This window comes from Cibotium barometz, chromosome 39, assembly GCF_041138505.1.
Source record: "Cibotium barometz isolate CiBa-2024 chromosome 39, ASM4113850v1, whole genome shotgun sequence".
Classification (NCBI taxonomy): Eukaryota; Viridiplantae; Streptophyta; class Polypodiopsida; order Cyatheales; family Cibotiaceae; genus Cibotium; species Cibotium barometz.
In genome coordinates, this window is record NC_141084.1 from 6,307,273 (window position 1) to 6,328,517 (window position 21,245).

At 44.1% G+C, this 21,245-nt stretch overlaps 1 protein-coding gene and 1 long non-coding RNA gene across 8 annotated transcripts in view; both read left to right on the forward strand.

The window, feature by feature from the left end:
* The window catches only part of LOC147615653 (transcription initiation factor TFIID subunit 10-like), a 94,851-nt gene that overhangs the window by 41,787 nt on the left and 31,819 nt on the right, over positions 1-21,245 (forward strand). The gene's annotated exons all lie outside the window — the stretch shown is intronic.
* On the forward strand, positions 20,447-21,222 carry LOC147615654 (uncharacterized). Its single transcript, XR_015262615.1, has 2 exons — positions 20,447-20,875; positions 20,967-21,222. It is a non-coding gene; the product is annotated as an uncharacterized LOC147615654 (long non-coding RNA).

Here is a 21,245-nt window from a genome sequence, read left to right on the forward strand (position 1 = left end):
CTTTTGCATGCTTGCTTGAATGCTTTCTCTCTCTAGAGAGGCTCTAGGTGTTGCGGACAAAGGGGTTTGTGTCGCTGTCGGAGTGGAACTACTAGCTCCCCCGAATCCTACTTGGCTTTGTGCATCTTCTTCTGAACCCAACCGTGTTCTCTTTGATGCATCACCTGTATTCTCACTAGCCCCAATATCCTCAGGCACAGGCCCACAACCGCGTCCTGCTAGTTGCTATCTTTTCCATTCTTGTAGCTCGGCTTTGATATTTGCAAGCACAAGTTTGTATGCACCAATGCCTTCCCTGGCTAAACTTGTGAAATGGGCCTTAACACGGATTATGGACCCTCCTGAGCAAACCCCACAAAAATTGCATTTCCACTTTTGTGTGTTTGAACCACCATATTTAGATACAGGATTGACATGGACCCACATGGCATCCTTAGTGTGAGGCAAGGGTTGGAATGGCACCCTAGCATGAAAACCCCCAAATTTCAAAATCTGTGTGTTTTTTGCAAAATCGAAGAAAAAAAGCACAAATCAGCACAACCAACTTGAGAGATGGCAGGCACGGAACCTCGGAAGTGTGGGAGGAGCTGGTAGGGGCTGATTTGTGCAAGGCAGGAGCTCCAATCTGTTTCATAGGCGCCTATAGACGTTTTTTTTTCAAAAATCGTGCTCTCTAGATAAAAAATACCAAATTCGTAGGTTTTTCTCAGCTGGCATTAAAGAAACGCGTTTCATTGCAATTAAACGTTTATGAAACAGTTCGTTTCATTTAGTTGCAATGAAACACGTTTCATTGCAACCATGGTATGCATAAAGCTGCAAACTGCCCCCACCCCCTAGGGTAGAACAAACCAAGATCTAGGGTACCTTGTGGATAATGGAAAATGTTTTTCCCAGCTTGCCAATGCTTTATGCTTGGGCTGTGCATGAATTTGCTCAATAGAGACACCCAAAAGCTGTCGTGTTACACAAGTAAATGAGGCATCCCACTGCCTTTCTGTAAATGCCAACTTCAAAAGGTTCATCAATGTCGTGCATGCATGAGCTGTAAACCTAGTGCACTCTTCCATGTGAAACCTTTTTTGCAAACTCTTTATGTACTTAGTTTGCTGCATAACAATGTCATCATCTCTGTGCATAAATTGAATGCCAAGATAGTAGTGTAAAGGTCCCAAATCTCACATATCAAATTCAGCTTTCAAATCAGCCTTGAAATCTGAAATTTCTTCTCTCAAGTCCCTGTTATGAGCATGTCATCTACATACAAGATGACTATGAGAATATTGGCACCAGTTTTCTTCACATACAAGGTGCTTTCAGCTGGACTATTCACATAATCCTGGTTGGTCAAATGAGCATGTATCTTATCTTACCAAACTCTTGGAGCTTGCTTCAAACCATACAATGCTTTGTGTAACCTGCATACTTCATGTTCCACGCTAGGAACTTAAAAACCAATGGGCTGATTTACATTTACTTCGTCTTGTAAATCCCCTTTTAAGAATGCAGTCTTGATGTCGAACCGATGCACTTTCCATCCTCTATGTGCAGCCAATGCAATCACTGAATGGATCATAGTCATCTTGGAAGTAGGAGCAAAAGTCTCCTCATAATCTATTCCCTTTTTTTGAGAATAGGCTTTAGCCACAAGTCTTGCCTTGTACCTGTCAATGGTACCATTAGACTTTCTTTTGACTTTGTGCGCTTTTGCCGCACAGGTCGTAGCTGGGGACTTGCCGAACACCGTATGCGAGCCACGAATGGCTGCAAGCATACAACCAGGGAAGGAAGCTCAAACAGAATGCAAAAGGTGTGTCACTCACTGCTCAACCGTCGCCTTGAAGGATTCCCGCGTCGCAGCAGTGAAGAAGGAGCCGCCGTCGCCGCTCTACCGCCTCTCTCCCCGCCGCCGTGCCGCTACACAGTGCTCGATCGCTCTCTCACTCTCTCTCTCTCTCTCTCTTTCTCACACACGGAGGAGAAGGAAACCAAGGAGATAAGGCAAGAGCACTCTTGTATTCACAACACATGAGAATGAGGGTTTTAGGGTTACATTTGACTCTTATAGGTGACTTGGCCGTTCACACTTGGGCGCCCATACATGGCCGGCCGACCCTAACCCTTATCCTACTGATATTCAAGGTGCGCCTCTCATCGGCGATCACCCAATGCCTTCATCCTTAACATATGGTGCCGACAAGCCCGGCCCATGACTCAGAATATTTAAATTAATGACGTAAAACATAGTACGTCTCAATGTCCGTCATAGGTTAACATGCCTCCCTTCCTGATGTAGATTCCGTCCTTGGAAGGTATGGTATGGTAAGCTCGATAGGGTTGTTGTGGTAGACCGTCTGCAAAACAGGGAAGTAGCCTACCAACCAAGGCATCGGTCTGGAGTAGAATACTCCTCGTCTACCAAGTATCAATAAGACGATAGGCCAACATTAAAGCACATCATAGACTTGTATTGCCATTTATTGTAGGCTTTAAAAAAAAAAAATTATTTCTTTATCTTCGCTCCTGTACTATAATTTGTCTTGCATCCTTTCGACAAAGGGGTAAAAGCTATGTCCTAGAGGTCAACACACACATGGCCAGGTGCCAAACATTAAGATGGTTTGATCCTAGACCTAAGACAATCGTATTCCAAGGTTAACTAAAGACTGCATGCATTCTCAAGAATATATCCAATAAGGTTAAACTCATTAATGATTCACACTAGCACGTCAGGCAACTTCAAAAACTAAGTAGTACATTGACAATTTTCATGTGGTCATGCATTATAGTTCATGCAATTAATTGAACAGTAAAAAATTAAAGAGAGTGGGCATGGAAGAATTACACCTGAAATTGGAGATCTCCTTGATTTGACGAGACAGCTTGCAATTTGATGTAGATATATTTTGATGAACGTTGCGGCAGTCTCAGGACTTGAAAGCGAACCCACCTCAAACTTTTTAACCTGTACAATCAACTAACAAGCACTATACCTCGAGAGGCACATCAGTGTGAAAAATTCAAGACTCGTTTAAGGACTCCAAACTAGAAACGACTTGAAAACACTAACCTATCTACCAATCACCACACTACTACTGAGGATATGGTAAGAGGATGTTGTAGAGTCCTGGCTCTAGCCCTAAGGCTAAGCCTCTATCCGCATCATCCAAATAAATAAAGTCAACCTCAGTAGTGCCATGAGTTTTATCCGTCCATTCATCATTGTCAGATATTTCTTTTTCATTTTCCCATCCACATAAACTCATCAAGAATGTAACCATGCGAGGATAGTCATCTTGTGGAAAAGGAAAGCATTGGGCTAATGGGGATATGTCCTCTACGGAGTAGGGGTCAGTCATGGTCAATAGGCGAATTAGCCATTCTAATTCCTCAACATTTTTCTCTCTGGCTAGTACATCTATATTATCCCATTCAGTTTCAATAACAGGATAGCACATGTGAAATATCTGAGAAAGGTATAGATGATACCTCTCACCAAAGGTGGGAGTGGATGAAGTGTATGATGATCGTGCATCTGCCATATCTGCAAACACAGATATAGCATCAGTAGGTTTATGACAGGTCAATCTAGTTCTTGATTGTATATACGGATATTCCTCCTCTTTTTGTGCTCTTGCTCTTTTTACTATTTTTTGTTTTTCTTTTCTTTGTTTAAAAAATAAATAAAATGTATGAAGCTATATATATACATCCCCTTGAATTTGGCAATTACATGGTTAGGGGAGAAGGTTAAGGAGGAAGCATTAGAATGTCGAGCGTGAGTACATGCTCTCCCTTTCCTTGGGTAGATCATATTTTCTGCAATGATGTTGCAGCCTCTTGGAACCAATTTGTCCAGCGGGTCATAGGTTGTGATGTGGGCAGATAGCTTTTTATGACCCTTGTGGCCACATTCAATTGCAGAGATGGTAGTGTACGCTCCCATTGACGAATGGAGGAAATGGTTTCCGACGATACTTTTACAAAGGGAGACATAGACTCATTGGTCTCTTGTTGAGTGTTGACAAGAGTAGGTGTAGAGCATGTAGAAACTTCTATATCAGCGTGTGCCTAGCATGAGGAGCTAGAAGCTTCATGTGGCTCCTACCTTCCTGAGCTAGGTGGTAATGATCGATATCGTTTGGGAATCCAAACTAACTCTGGAAGAAGTGGTGCGGAGCACTCTGTTACCTTTCCCTTACCACGGTCTTGAATTGTCATTGGGGTGGCAACAATTGGTTTGCAAGGTTTTACAGGTGATGTAGAGGGATGCAGCTTATGTTTAGGGATCCAAATCTGGTTATTCCCCTCGTAGTACCCTTGGGCTACTAATAATTTTTTAGGGATCCATTGCGATGTTACATTGCCCTTTCTCGGGTGGGTAGTTGCTTTTCCTTTACGAGGCTTCTTGGTGGCTGAACGCGATTGAGCAGGGGAAGTAGCTATTAACGAAGCTTTTGGGACCCATTTGTATGTGTTTTTTGGCATAGTAAGCGGAGCTTTAGAGACCACCTTGCCTGTTTCCACTCTTGGCGTTGAAGCGTTAGAGAGATGGCAAACAATCAAAGATGGTTTTGCCACTGGACTTTGTGATTTTTCATTATCTAGCATTTGAGTGGATGACTTAGGTGCGGGATTTTGAGCGGTCAGACCTAGTGTTGGTTCTTGCGTTGTGACTTGTCTAGTTGCCCAATCGATATTGCACTTGGTGTCCATCATCCATTTGCGCCCTAAGTTTACAGTCCCTTCCATGGTACCCGCAGGCATAACCAAAAAGCTTTGAATTACGGTCCCCTTGTCATAGGCCACCGGAGTGTGCAGAATTCCTGAGACAGGGGTTTTCTTCTTGTTGATACCTTTAATTTGGATAGCACTCTTGGATAAAGGTGGTTTTCCAAGTTGACACCACGCGCCATATGATAGCAAATTGTGTTGAGCTCCTGTATCCAATAATGCATTATACAGCACCGCCCGGTAAGGACTCTGTAACTCAATTGGGTATCTTAGAGGTGGGTCAGATTCTAGTGCATCCTCCTCTGCTTACTCGAAAAATACTTACGTAATTCCCAAGTTGGCTTCTCGTTGTTGCCTAGCACGCTGTTGACGTTCTTTGGCTTCGACTCTCGCTTGTATCTTTTTAAGTTCAGCTTGTTCTTTAGCTGCCTTCTTTTGATGGATTGCATGTAACTCCTCTTGGCTCAGGGGGTCATAGTATCTTTTGAATTTACTCCCATTAAGGAATCCAATGGTTTCAACTCCGTCGAGAGTCTCCACTCTAATGGTACCTTGCGGGGTAATTTCACATACTCTATACGGTCTCTTACCAGCATATTTGAGCTTCTTCTTTTCGTTACGCACTCCATACATCAGGACTTTATCCCCAACCTTGATGTCCTTGTTCTTCAGGTGGCGATCAAACCATTTTTTCCTTCTATCCTTCTCCACAAGGGCATTGTATACAGCGAATTGTCTTTCTTCGTTTAGTTGCTCAAGGATATACAGTCGCTCTACTAAGGGATTACCATCCCAATCCTCTTGAGTAGCAACACGAAGACTAGGAATGACAAATTCCCACGGCATGACTGCTTCTTGGCCATATACCATTTTGAATGGTGTGCAATTAATAGCCACTTTGTACGCAGTACGATAGGCCCATAAAGCTGTTGTAAGCTTTAGATCCTAATCCGTGCGATGAGCTTCAACTGTCTTTGTCAAAACAGAGATTAAGGTCTTGTTGGTACTCTCGGCTTGGCCATTCGCTTGCGGATAGTAAGGAGTAGATTTATGATGGGATATCATGAAATTTGTTGTGAGCTCCTTAATCACTTCATTTATAAAATGCGTACCATTGTCGTTCACAAGTTCAAAAGGACAACCGAAGCATGTGATTATATTTTCAAAGAGGAACTTGGCTGTTGTCCTTGCATCTGCCTTACGTGTCGCCTTCGCTTCAGCCCATTTGGTCATATAGTCAGTGGCCACAATAATATAGCGAGATTGTGTGTTTTGAGCCGCTGGGCTAATTGGACCTACAAAGTCTAAATCCCACTTTTCAAATGGTTGGTTTACTTTGATCGGATGTAGGGGCATCTGATCTTTCCGCTGGGGTTTCTTGTATCGTTGGCATTCATCGCATCCCTTCACAAAGAGTGATGCATCTTGGAACATAGTGGGCCACCAATACCTTGATTGTAAGATCTTTCGTGCAGTTAAGTCTCCTGAGAAGTGACCACCGGCTACGCCCATATGTGCCTCTTGCAAAATGTATAGATACTCATCCTCTCGGGCACAACGCCTAAGAACGTCATCCTTTCCTCTTTTATAAAGAGTCCCGGCTATCAGGCAATAGGATTCGCATTCTTTGATTAGCTTTCGAGCTAGATCTTTACGAAGCTCCTTGGGTGGAAAGCCATTAACCAAAAAGTTAACAATCTTCTCACTCCATTCAGGCAGTGTCTCCACCATGAACAGGGAAGTGTCAGGTAAGTCATCATCAACCCCTGTAGGAGCCTCACCATTAGGTATGCGAGACAAACGATCAGCCATAACATGTTTCTTGCCAGGTCTCACAACAACAGTGAAATCAAACTCAAGAAGAATCAATAGCCATCGTGTGATTCTTCCTGTGGAGCATGGTTTGTTTACCAGATACAACAATGCTTGATGATCCACATAGAAAACAAACTTGGTGGCAAGGAGGTAATAACGAAATTTCCTTACTGCATATATCATTGCCAACCCTTCTCGCTCCGTAGTGGTGTAGTTCATCTCAGCATCATTCAACTGGCGACTGGCAAAGCTAATGGGGTAGTCTAGCTTGTGTTCTCCAGGTTGAGTTAACACACACTCAATAGCAAAGTTTGATGCATCAATATGCACATGGAAGAGTAAATCCCAGTTAGGCATTCTCAAGATTGGAGCACTCGCCAAGGCCTTCTTTAATAGCTCATAGGCACGGTCACATTCTTCAGTCCAAATAAACTCGATGAGAAGCTTATACAATGGTCGAGCTATCTCGGCGAAGAATAGAATAAATCTTCGATAATAACCAACGTGGCCCATAAAGCGTTGGACTCCCTTATAGTTGGTGGGTGGGGGCAATTCCAGAATGACCTTGATTTTACTCTCGTTAGTGGAAATTCCATTTTTGGACACTATATGTCCTAAGATTAACCTAGAATTGGCATTTGAAAGGATTCAATGAGATGCGATATAATCTACACCTTTCGAATATTTTTCGTTAACACATCAAGTGCTCGTCCCAAGAGGAATGAACACAAAGATCATCTAAGAAAGCTTCACAGATTTCCCTTAGATATTCCTTAAAGGCCGTGTTTATCAATCGTTGGAATGTTGCAGGTGCATTGGTTAAGCCAAAAGCCATGACGCGAAAGGCAAACACTCCAAACTCCATGATAAGTGCTGTTTTAGCTTGGTCCTCGACTGCAATTGTGATCTGATTGTAACCCGAGTATCCATCTAAAAAGCTATATGCCTCCTTGCCTGCCACTCTTTCAAGCACATGTTCAGAATATGGCAAGGGGTAATGATTCCTTCTGGTGGCTGCATTAACCTTTTTGAGATCAACGCACACTCTGAGTTTCCCATTCTTCTTTGGTACGATGACTATCGGAGAAACCCATTCTGAGTGCTCAATAGGGTATATGAATCCACATTTTACAAGCTTTTCAATTTCCTCTTGTACAATTTTTGCGTACTTAGGATTCATTGGGTAGGGACGTTGCTGGACTGGTTTAGCAGTGCTAATCATTGGAATCGTGTGTTGCACCACCGAGGGTGGAACACCCTTCATATCATATCCAAGCAAATATGTCCTTGAATTCTTTAAGAAGCTTCGTAAGTGCAGCTTCTTCTGCCTTGGTGAGGTCTTGAGCAATAAAAACTGGTTTAGACTCCTCACCCGGATCTGCTAAGTCTATCTCCTTAACTACCGCAAGGCCATCGTAGACACCGCTACTCCCATTGGTAGGCGTTCGTTGGGCTTTTGTGTAGACCACTTTACGTTTCCCTGTGGTAAATGATTTGAAATGCTCGGGTGCGGGGTGTAAGTCTACTGGTTCTTGTTGTGCCAAGCTTTTTTCTTTCAATTCCGCTTCCTTTTGTTGCTGAGCCAACTCTTGGTTTTGCCGCCTTCTTGCAGTACGACTTAGTTTCGGTTTCTCTTCGATTTCTAATTGGGCGACGTCATGAGGTTGCGAAATACACCACATGACACTTTGGAGGTATTGTCCCCAATTATCCGCTATCTTCCGATGAGCGTCAATGGCTCCTACATAACTAAGCCATTCTGCAGTGGATCTCTCTTTGTTTAGTGCAGTTCGTACATTAGCTCGATAGCGTTGGCGCTTATGTCTCGTTTTCTTCTTACCAAGTTTTTGATTTTTGTTTCCATCAGATTCGGGCTCACTTGGTCGATCTTCACTTGTGTCCCCCTCACTTTCGGATGAACTGCAGGGGGTCGCCGTCCTAGGCCTTGAGCACATTGCTTCCCCATTTGGGTGAATATTTGATTCATCCCTCCCATCAGGCTCAGAGTCAGTTTCTTCTTGAGATTCATACTCAGAGTTACATTGGTCAGAGTCTTCGCTACTGTCAGTTGAGTTTGTCACTTTCTTGCCATCAGGAGTCAAGTGCATAACACCTATCATGTTTATTGGCACTAACGGTGGCATATCTTGCCCCTTAGGTGTTACCCAACTTGTGCCTCTATTTCCCCATGTGTCTATGGTTGCCGCTAGGTGTACCCAATCCACGTTATCCGACTCAGTCATACCCGGTAGGACATCCATATAAGGAGAATCTTTCCCATCATCAGTCTCTTTTTTACATGTATAGCAATACCTTAATGGGGCGGAGTGAATAGTGGTATCCGATCGATTATCAATGATAACCTTGCTTTCTAAAGGATGTGCACGACCATTCTCAAGATCAACTCGAATGACAGAGTCTTGGAATTGTAGATAGACATGGTTTTTCGACCAGTCATGCACCATTTGTACTTCCCTCATGAAAGGACGTCCTAAGATCATTTGATATGACATAGGATGCTTGGAGAAATCCATTACAATGAAGGTATGTTTTACCTTGTATCCCAGAACCTTGATCTTAAGGTCCCTTAACATTCCAATAGGTTTAGCAATAGTTCCATTTGCCATCTTAACCACTATGTTTGTGACTTTGAGGTGAGGTCTTCCCATAGATTTCCAACAGTTTTTAGTCACAATGCTCACGCCAGCACCACCATCAAGGATTCCCTGTAGAGTTAATCCCTTGGTAGTAATGGGGAGGGTTGCATTAGATTCGTCTCCTTCAAAGTACTGTCCCAACTTGTTAACAGGTATTTCCACGACCGAGTTTTCATCTAGGTTGGGTTGTAGATCCCGATGTTCCCCTTCATCTTGAAGCGTGTCGGGTCTATCCATATTTGCAAATTGTGGTAGCCCCGCCTTTAGTTCTCCATTGAGAAATGCCCGAAGAGCTAAGAATAGCTCAGGATCTCCGTATAATTTGGATATGATCGTGGTTCTGATCTCAGAGGACATGAAATCCATTAGCTTGGACACATTCAACGGTACTTTTCGAGATATCGCTCCTTGACTAGGGACTGGTGAAGATGGAATCACTTCCTCTTCGATGGGGTCAGGCATTCCCTCACTAAACATTCTTTTAAGCAAGAAGGGTGTTTGCCCACTTCCTGATGTCCTATCCTCACTTTCTTCTCGAATGATACTAGGTATAGCTAACGGTTTATGGCTCCTGTGAGGCTGAACTTGCGTAGGAAACACGGTGTCTGGAATTTTGATTTTTCTCGGGTTTGGTTCCAGTTCTCTTTGTGTTTCTTCCACCAAACCCCTTAAGTGTTGCACTTGTTCAATCTCCTCAACTGGGTTTGGGTAGGTTCCAATCTTTTTCTTGAGGGTTTTTGGCCCACGTGGCTTGTCTTGGGGAGTCTCAGTCAGTTTGGGTGGCCGAGAGGACATTAACTGACTTGGTTGTGGGGTCGAGGAAGTTTCCTTCTGTTTCCCCTTATTTATGTACTCGCTTGATTCTCCTTCGTTGAGCTCCCGAGTGGGTTCCTCCCTTAAGGTAGTGGCTTTGGTCCCCATGGTTTCTATTGAATCGGAATCATCTTCAGGATCATTCATATACACGGGGTCGTCTCCTGTCCCTTTGTTAGTCTTTAAACTAGGCTTGGAGCTCGTCGCATTAAGCGATCTCTTCCGTCGCGTTTTCTTTTTCTTTGCTTGAGCAATTGATGCAGTATCCCTCTCTTCAAGAATGTAGTTTTGGTTTTGAAGCATTGACCGTGTAACTACATTCGCGGGTACAACGGGTGTGGTTCCTCGTGCCTGGTTGGTGACCTCAACCAAATTCAATGGCGTAATCTTGGGTGCATTAGGATTATGTGGACATTGAGCAATCAAATGATCTATGCCACAACGATTACATGTAAGTACCGGCATTTCCAATGTGCTCCCTTGATTTGGTTGCATCTGAGTAGCAATCTTTTGTAGCCTATTAGGGCACTCCGCTACACGATGCGGTCCACCACACTCGTAGCATTGAAGAGGTGGTCTCCTCGCCACGGTATTAAGGTTTTGCCCTCTTGTGGCGAGAGCAGGCTTGTGGCGAGAGCAGCCGCTTGATATACAGGCTTGACTAGCCCGAAATGATCCTCCATGTAGTACTGGGGAATCATTTCAAACGCGTATCAATCCCATATGAAACAGTGGAGTCTATCTCCTCTTCATAATCCCCACACGCACTATGTGACTCACAACCCATCTGGTTTACAGGGGTAATCCTTGGATGTGGAGGTTGTGGTCCTAGCACTGGGAGTAGTAACGCACAGACTGGACTACATTCGGATTCCTTGGAACTATGTGTTGTGACGGTTGCTCGACAGGTTGTGCAGGCATTAGCGCGGGTACTTGAGGTGTGTTTGACCAGGCTAGTGGTGCCTGATTTGCCAACATTCGCTTAAGTACTAGGCAATCTTTAGATTGATGGCCATACTTACCACATGCATTGCAATTCCCATTGAATTTGACTCTGAATGTGGGACATTCACTCGTGCTATGTGGTCCTAAGCAAACCGAACACCATTGTTGCTCTCTCCTTGGGTACATATGGCTATTCTGAGGAGCTCGAATAGATCGTCCGATCGTCTGAGCAAACGCTGCGAGATCACCTAGGTGAGCAGGCATAGCTGGTGGAGGCACTTTTGGGATAGCGTGGCTGATAGGAGTTGGCGTTGATCTGAGTATGTTGGCAAATGACGTAGGATATGATATGTGACTAGGCCTAGCTCCTCTTGGATAAGGGTTGTGATAAGGCGGTCGTGGAGCATACGCCATTGGCATACTGAGAGGCGTAGGAGCTACATGAGCATGAGTAGCGATAGGTACATATGGTTGATAGGCACTGGCACGCACTGTTGTATGTACTGTTCCACTAGGTAGCGGCGTCGTACTAACTACAGCGGTAACAGGTGCACTTTCCGTTATGCTCATCATTGGGGTAGGCATTGTGGATTCCTTAATGGAAAGTTGAGCCAAGGTTGGAAAACTAAAGTTACTGCTCGTGGCTCAACCTGCATTCAGACTCCAGGCGAAACAACATACGAAGGGTCTATGGGACTCACCGAGGGAGTCTCCAATTGTGATAGGGTTGGTTGTTTGGCCTTGCGTGTATCCAAAAACCTCATAGGGCCAGTGGAAACTAGGTTCACTCCCCTATTTTGCCTCTCAATTTGGATAATTCTATGAATAACCTCACATATCATTTGCTGTTGCTCTTCTAGATTAGTGGCGCTAGATGTAGATTGTAGGACTTCTAACCAACCTACATGGTATGTGTAACCCGTGTATAGGTCAGTTAGAGTCTCTGTGTGTAGATCATATTCCCAATTTTCATTGAGAAATATCCCATCCAGACTTGGTGTGCCAAACGGTTCTCTTGAAGTGGACGCAATGTCACTTCTTATGGATTGGCTTCTAGGGACCTCTACTTTAGGAGGCGCGTCGGAAGGTGGTAGCTCAGTAGGGCCCTCATTAAACGAAGTGGGTAAAATATCCACATGGACACTCTTTGGGAGGGTAGGGTCTACATAAGATGTGAATGGTGAATCTACTACCTCTCCTTCTTCATTTACTTCGCTTGTCGCATGTTCAGAGCGTGTAGCTCTACTAAAGGTCTCTATTAGACGACTAAACATGCTAGATCCGGGTTGTGGGACCCAAACTGGCATGTTTTGGCTTGTCTCCTCAGGGTTCTTGGTAGGGTGCCCTTCCATGGCTTCTGAGTCAGAGGACGAATCACTATCCGCTATTCGTGGATCTTGGGTTGCACTCCCTTGGGTTCCAGCCGAAGGCCAAGATGCCAACGTGGAGGGATGGTGTGAGCCTGCGTAAACTGAAACGCTTTCTAGTGGCTCAGGCTCTAGTACCCGACCAGAGCGTAGATGCATGTGACGTGGGTACCCTACGGGCGTTGGTAACTACCCTTGAAGTCCACACAAGTGGTTTCTTAGGTGTTTCACACCCCGTTTTTACTTGTTTTTGTATTGTTTTTAACCCGTTTTTAACTCGTTTTTGACCCCCTTACTTACGGTCGAACTTGGACTAGGGTGTGTGATAGCTTGAAACGAGTGTATCGTTCAGAGGGTCCTAGCGTGCTTTACAGCACCGTGTTTACCTATCCGGAGCTCTTGTGGTCCTCAAAACAGTCCGTTTTCCTATGGGGGAAGGGAAGCCTATTTGCTTGTGGAGGAAAGGGTGAGGGCTTTATCCCACATGCTCACTTTACTCCTTGGGGGGTGGGCTACATATAGGGCACAACTTCCCATAAGCTCTCACTTGAAAGAAAGCTATGGAGGCTCACTCTACTATATATATATATATCAAAAGACCGAGACCGAGACCGGGGCCGGGGCCGGGGCCGGGGTCAATTGGGGGTTTTTCTTTTCAAATTTTTTTTCTCCAAATAAAAAATCTTTCCTCTCCACACGTTTGGTTTTTTTCTTTAAAAAACTAAATTTTTAGTTTTTTTATTTTTTATTTTTTATTTTTTATTTTGTTTGGGATAAGTTTTCTAGGGTTTTTTTCTAGGGTTCAGACTTTGCCGCGGTGCAGTTCACACACAGCACAGGTTTGGGGATTCAGAAATCCCCCCACACGCAGAAAACCAGATAACAGAACGCACGCCCACACGCGGAGCGGAAAAATAACAAAAAAAACAGAAATGCAGAAGACAAATTGAAGAAACAGATTTCAAAACACGGAAACACCTCAACAACAAACACAGAGTCGCCTTCCCACAATGTAAATTAAACTTCACGCAGCAGCTCGAGCTGCAAACTGGAGCTTGGTGCAAGGCAACTCCCCGGCAGCGGCGCCAAAAATGTGCGCTTTTGCCGCACAGGTCGTAGCTGGGGACTTGCCGAACACCGTATGCGAGCCACGAATGGCTGCAAGCATTCAACCAGGGAAGGAAGTTTAAACAGAATGCAAAAGGTGTGTCACTCACCGCTCAACCGTCGCCTTGAAGGATTCCCGCGTCGCAGTGAAGAAGGAGCCGCCGTCGTCGCTACACAGTGCTCGATTGCTCTCTCACTCTCTCTCTCTCTCTCTCTCACACACGTAGGAGAAGGAAACCAAGGAGATAAGGCAAGAGCACTCTTGTATTCACAACACATGAGAATGAGAGTTTTAGGGTTACATTTGACTCTTATAGGTGACTTGGCCGTTCACACTTGGGCGCCCATACATGGCTGGCCGACCCTAACCCTTATCCTACTGATACCTTCATCCTTAACATATGGTGCCGACAAGCCCGGCCCATGACTCAGAATATTTAAATTAATGACGTAAAACATAGTACGTCTCAATGTCCGTCATAGGTTAACAGACTTTATACACCCACTTTGTTCCATTGACATTCTTGCCTCTAGCAAGTCCACAAGATCCCATGTATTATTCTTCATGATAGAAGAAATCTCATCATGCATGGCTTGCACCCAATGCTCATTCTCTTGTGCTTCTTCATAAGAAGAAGGCTCATCTGAATCAAAGAGACCTCCCATGGCAAATGTACTCCCCTTGTTGTACATTCAATGCATGGCTTCTTGTCAGCGGAGCTGAAATTTTGCCATCTTGCAAGGTTTTCAACAACCATCTAGGCATAGATTTGGCTCAGTGTATGGCCGTTTGCTCTTCCTTGACAACATCTTCAACCTCTCCCAAAGAAGGGGGCTGATTTGCTGGCTGTTCCATATGTCTTACATCTTGTTCAACTTGAGGCATATCCTGAATTGGGGTTGGTTGAACTGAATCTCCACTAATGGCTATGGGTAAAAGCCCATCAAACATGTTGCGTGAGCATGGGCTGAACTGAATTTTCAGCAAATACCACATCTCTACGGGCAAAAATCCAGTGTGCCACTAGATTATAGAGACAGTATCCCTTGTTCTCATTACTGTATCCCACAAAGATGCATTTGATTGCTTTATCATCTGACTTTGTTGGGAGTTACTCTAGCTCATGAGCATATGCCAAACACCCAAATGTACGCACATAATCCAGTTTTTTTACCAAGCCTCAAATGGTGTTATGGTCTTCAAAGCTTTTGTTGGGCACCTGTTCAACACATGGGTTGCACACATGATGCTTCCATCCAAAAAGTATGAGGCAACTTCTGTTTTTTCACCATACATCCTGCCATCTCCATGAGAGACGTGTCCTTTCTCTGTTGTGGTGTGTAAGGTATAGTGCATTGATCTTTGATGCCCTTCGCAAGCAAATAATCCTTGAACACATTAGACATGTATTCTCCCTCTCTATGTGAGCAGAGTGTTTGTAGCTTACTTATCCAGACATATTTTAAGCCGTTGCCACAAATTGTTGAAAGATGTAAACACATTTACTTTTTCTTTCAAAGGATATACCCAAGAAAACCTTCGGTAGTCATCAATGAATGTGACAAAGTAAAGATGTCCCTGCATGGATGGTGTCCGCATTGGACCACATACATCTCTATATATGTATTCTCCCTCTCTATGTGAGCAGAGTGTTTGTAGCTTACTTATCCAGACATATTTTAAGCCGTTGCCACAAATTGTTGAAAGATGTAAACACATTTACTTTTTCTTTCAAAGGATATACCCAAGAAAACCTTCGGTAGTCATCAATGAATGTGACAAAGTAAAGATGTCCTTGCATGGATGGTGTCCGCATTGGACCACATACATCTCTATATATGAGCTGTAATTTATTTTTAGCTCTAATAGCTCCATCCATGGCTTGCGGTGAATCTTTCTCAAAATACACCCTTCACATACATGTCTTGTTGGAGACTCAAGAGGTGGCATATTGTCAACCATATGATGCTTTTGCAAAAGCATCAAACTCCCAAATTTTACATGCCCAGAACAAGCATGCCATAGCTCTGTATGGTGCATAGCTGGGGTGTGGGCAGCCACTGTATGTGCATCATATGGACACTTGTTATAGCTGTCTTGCTTATACATGCCATTGCATCGTGCTCCAAAAGTGACTATAGCATAACCCCTTGAAGGGTCCTTGACTAAATACATTTTATTTGCAAATTTAACCACCAAATACTTTTTACCTTGATCGGTTATGGCTGAGACAGAGAGCAGATTTTTCTTTATCCTTGGAACATACTATACGTTTGTCATGCACCATTGGCTTCAACAAGCATGACCTTGCATATTCCTTTCATTGGATAAGTAGAATGATCTGCACATGATACAGTGTGGCCATCAGAAGGATAAACCAAGAAGTGATACTTGAAGCACCACTATCAAAATATCCTTACCGTGGGATGCAATCAAAGACATCTCCTGTGTTGTAGCACTTGGTGTGCCACTAGTTCATTTGACCAAAAATGTGCAATCCTCATGGACTACATTAGCAAACTGCTCTGCTTTGTCATTAGAAGTGTCAGCTATTGCATTACTTGCATCTTTCTTCTTCTCTTTTGCTATCCACTTTCTACATTCATTTATGTAGTGGCCAGGCTTATGACAGTAGTGTCATTTGCCTTTCTTTTTGGGCTTGCTGCCATCCCCTTTTCAGGCGTTTCACCTCCAGAAGAGGGTTGTCCATGATCAGCCTTATTGGACTGGTGTCCTTGCTTAAAGCTCTTTGCTTTCCCCTTGTTCTTGGCTGAAAATGCCTTATCTCACCACCACGGTTTCTTTATAGATTTGCTCTTGTTTTGTTCTTCCTGCAAGAGTAAACTCACCAACTCTTCAAAGGTGACTGCAGTTGCACCTCCTCTCATAGAAAGATTGAGAGAGGTGTGAAAGCCCAAGTAAGAAGGGGCCAATTAATTCAGTGTGTTGGTGACTAGTTGCTTGTTAGAGATAACCTCGTCAATGTTAAGCAACTGTTCCCACAAGTCTTGAACTTTAGTGAGGTGATATGCCATAGATTCACTCTTATCCATGGAAAGAAAATCCAATTGTCTCTTCAAGTAGGCAACCCTTGCCTCATTGTGTACTTGATACATTGCTTCCAAAGTGTCCCATGCAAGCTTTGCTGTCTTGCAGGATGGAGTGTGTGGAATGATAGACCTTTTGAAAGAAAGGGCTATCAAAGACATGGCGTGTGCATCCTTGGACTCCCATCTTTTCTGCTCTTGCGTAGGAGCAGCATGCACTACCTTAGCTCCTAGAGCTCCTTGAGCAGCTTCCCTTTGAGGTGTTGCTGGTTGCAAGAGAAGCGGGCGTGTGTCATCACACCCACAATGCCCCAAAGCCCTTTGGCTACCAACAGATTCCGAATCATGAAACTCCACAATGAGTAGTTTGTTCCATCTAGCTTATCCTCTTGGGATAGCACTCCAGCATTTTGAGCCATGTTGTCAAAATCCACACTTTAATACCTGCATGCAAACCAAGAAGCACTTACGTGCACTGCCAGGCAACCTAATGTTCTTGTGCAAACTTTTTGCCTGCAAAAATGCAACCTGAAGCAAGAATATTCTTGCTCTAGATGCTATGTAGTGTCCAAAAAAACACTCTCGAACGACATGGGCCATAGAAGTGTGGATGGTGACAGACGATGTGGGCTGGAAAAGAGTGGATGCTGACGCACGACGTGGGCCGGAAAAAGTGGAGTGATGGATGACGGCCGTGTGATTGATGTGTCTTGAAAACCGCATGAAAATGTAGCCCTTGCCACCTAAGGCAAAGAGTAGGTTGAGTGTCGTCCGCTGAGAATCAAACACCACCTAGTGGCTCGGCAGTGGTCACTCTCTATGCACTAGTGCCACCCAGTCAGTTGGCGGAAAGGGGCGGAGGTTGTTCCCCCCTGCACTAGTGCCGCTAAGGGAGGCTGAGTAGAGGGATGGTGGAGAAGTTGGGATGGAAAGGAGCAACTTGAAGCCTGAAGCTGCACAGTCCGGAGGCAGCAACTCGAAGGTGAGCAGTTCGATGGGTAGCTCCAGGAAAGACAAGCACACACAAAGTTAGGGTTTCAGCTGAAACCACACAGAGATGGAGATGGACACAGTGCACAGAGATGTTGAGAGTGAGAATCTATGGAGGTGAGTCAATGTTCCACGTATATTACATCCATAATGATATGAAAGTACAAAAGCAATAGATGTGTCCTTGGTTAGGTCGTGTTCACACGTAGCACTACCATAAGTGTGCATTTATCTTCACTTTCTGCAAGGAACTCTAAAGTTTCTTTGCAGATATAGTTTTATGGTCTTGTAATGCAACCACATGAGAGCTTTGATGCTCATGTGAACAAGATGAAGTTCTTAATAAACGAGCTTGTAGGTCTTAAAGCTAATATGGAAGAAGATGTGGCCCTAGCAGTGCTCATAAAGTCCATGCTTGAAGAGCTTTATGGGAACCTCATCACCACACTGAAGAACCTGCCAAACCTTACCTGGGAAGGGGTCATAGCCTTCTTTAAGGAAGAAGAAAGGAAGGTCAAGAACAAAGCAGCGGAGGAGGATAACTCCTTCACAATGAGGAACTTTAAAGATAAAAAGTGTTCCATTTGTGGTAGGAACAATCATGTAGAGGACTTCTATGCCAAGAAGCCTTGCTAGCATTGTGGGAAAAACAACCACAAAGAGAAGGATTGCTTTCACAGGAAAGCGTAGGTCAATGTCACCTGGGAAGAAGAAGAAAATTGCAAAGAAGATGCAAACGTTGCAGAGTATGAAGACTCATGGGCCTTTTAAAGGTCTACTACAAAGAAGGTGGCTTGACTGCCATCAACTCTACTTCAAGGACAGAACCGTACACAACTTGTAATGAAATTATGTAATAGTCATAGACTAATCCAAATGAAGTGTGTACTAGGAGAACGCTTGAGGGGGAGTGTTGGAGAACAAGCCTTATCCAAGTGCAAAAGCATAAAGGCATGTGCACACTCTTTAAAAAGAGAGTGGATAAAATCCAAAAAGTAACCACAAGGCAAAAGTCAAAGGGGCATCTACCTCTGCTAGAATCAAGGAGCTGATTTAGGGAAAAAGGTAGAGAAAATCATGGAGCCACCTTCTCACACCTAATCACTTACCTAATCACAAATGTAAAGCTGTATTAGCAACATGTATGGAGCCTATTCAAAGGCACTCTTCTCAATGATAATTAAGCAAGCATTTGAATCATTTTGCCATTCTCATATTGAGTCGTGTTTTCTTTCTCTCTCTCTCTCTCTCTCTCTCTCTCTCTCTCTCTCTCTCTCTATGCCATAGCCGTAGCCATAGCCATGTTTCTCTATGATCCACCATAGCCTGCACGTCATTGTTTTCTGTACTTTCTCAAAGGAAATAGGTTTCTCTTCATTGCATCTTTGCCATCCCATCTAGCTTGCTCCACAGTAGAAGGGGGTGCGGGATCTGTCGCCAAAGCAGACAAAGTATCACCCTCCAAAGCACCTATCACCCTCCGAAGCACCTGTAGAGCCGACTACTAGCGTGTTGGTGACTCAGAGCCTGCCCCCAAGTCCAATAACTACATTCCAAAAGCCTTTGGCAATAATTACGTGTCTCATCATGTATGACCATAGTGGATAGTTAGTCCCATCCAACTTATCCTTAGCACCAAGCATTCCAAATACATCGTTTCCAACCATTTTTACTTGCAAAAAAGTAATTTGTCCCGCACCAAATGCTACTTCTCCTACACATTGCAAATAGATTGTTCACTGATTGCAACCTTTAGGCTGTGAGTAGCTCATTGAAGGAAGATACTTGCGAGTGTACATCAAATAATAGAGTTTATGGAGCAAAGAAAATTGTCGGATAGAAAATGTTTGAGTGAGATCAACGAAGAAGTTGTAGGTGCGAGTGGTGCAAGAGATCAATGCTGAATGCAGAAGGGCTGTAGAGCGTTGGCGTGCACCACTCAAATGCTTATCCCCTCACCCCACCCCCTCACAAGAGGGCAGAGTGGCCTAGGGCGGAGGCAGAGGCAGAGGCAGGGAAACAGAGCCGCTGGGTCAAGGGTGGAGATGGCCGGCGAAGTTGCAGATGGCAGGGTGCGAGCAACAAGGCCACTGGAGATAGCGCACTCGGTAGGGTTCCTGGAGGGGACAATGTACTATGAACATAGTCACATAGAAACACGTTTCTGGGCTGAGAAACCCCGAAACGGTCAAAACTCTAGAAACGCGTTTAAGAAACGGGGATTTTTTTTCGTTTCTAAAAAAACCAAATTGTTTTTTTTTTAAATTTCATGTAAGTGTTTTTTTAAATGTTGGGCTCTCTCTCTCTCTCTCTCTCTCTCTCTCTCTCTCTCTCTCTTGCACGCAATCTGTAGTCACCTCTTCTTCTTCTTCTCCTCTTCCTCCTCCTCCTCTCTCTCCCAATTTCTCCCAATTTCTCCAATATTCCCAATTCCCTAAATTCTCAATTGCCCAATTTCTCATAAGTTCCCAATTTCTCACAATTGCCCAATTTCTCATGAGTCACAATTCCACGACTCCCCAATTGCCCAATTGTGACCACAATTGTCTAAGCTTTTACCATATTTTAAGTGCATAGCTAGCATTAGGTAGGCCTACAAATAATTCTACATTCTACAAGTTCTAAACTATTTTATTGTATTTATATAGAAAAAACTATGAAACCTCCGCGTTTCTTAGCCGAAAGACGAAACGTTTTGTCCCGAAACCTCAAAAACCTCAAAACGTCAAAAACCCCGAAACGTTTTTGGTGACTATGACTACGAACAGAGGTGGAGCTTAGGCGCAAGAGGTTGGAACCGTGATAACTCTGACACCAAATGTTGGGTTCAGGGATGCAGCAGAGCAACAACAATGCACACACATAGTCCTAGAGATGCAGAGAAGCGCAAGAGGGAAGAGAGCACACAACTTGATGTAGATTGCTTGATAATGAAATGTCTATCAAGTACGAAAGATAAGTACACCCTAAAATGTGGACAAGAGGGGGTGTTCACATAGTTGGGGGGAAAACCTCACTAAAGAGGGAAAAAGTGGCCTGGCTTGGCCCTAGATGAATTCACATACCACTACTATGACATACAATCTGGGGGTATGGGTCCGTCTCCACCGTCGCGTGAGGTCCCTCGAGGCTACGTACAGCATCCCAGCAATGTTGTGGTCTGGTGTTGGAAAAAAAATCACCTGTGACTGTCTCCTCTCCCTGGGTACAGAAGAAGGCTCTAGCATGATACCTGTACTCCAGTCTTTTTTCCTCCAGAGTACCAAGTGATGTGAGGGCAACCACCATGGTCTCTCTCCCGCTTATAGAAAGCCTGAAGTCTGTCCTCTCAGCGGTAGATTGCAGAATCTGACCGACCTCCTGGAGATCCCTGTTCAAGTCAAGGGTAGCAGCGCCAAGGTGAGAAACATAAGCTTCCCACACCAATTCAATGCTCTGACAAATCTATGGGTTCTGGATGAGGCAATCGGAGATATGAGTTTGTTGGCAGTCTTGACTCCACAGATTGCCCAGGTGGAGGATGACGGGCTATGATGCCTTTTTCGCTAACATTTTGCAGAAGGCAAGACTAAGAGATAGGCCAAAGTAACATGTTTTCCTTTTCCACATCTGATGCTATTATGTCCATATCTATGTAGTTGAGATTATCAATACATGGGGGATTCATATGAGTATGTGATTTGAAAGATTTTTTTTGGAACAGTTTGGTTCTCTTGAAATAAAGAGGACATATATCCTTAAAAGTGGATTAGTTCTTCGATGGTTAAAA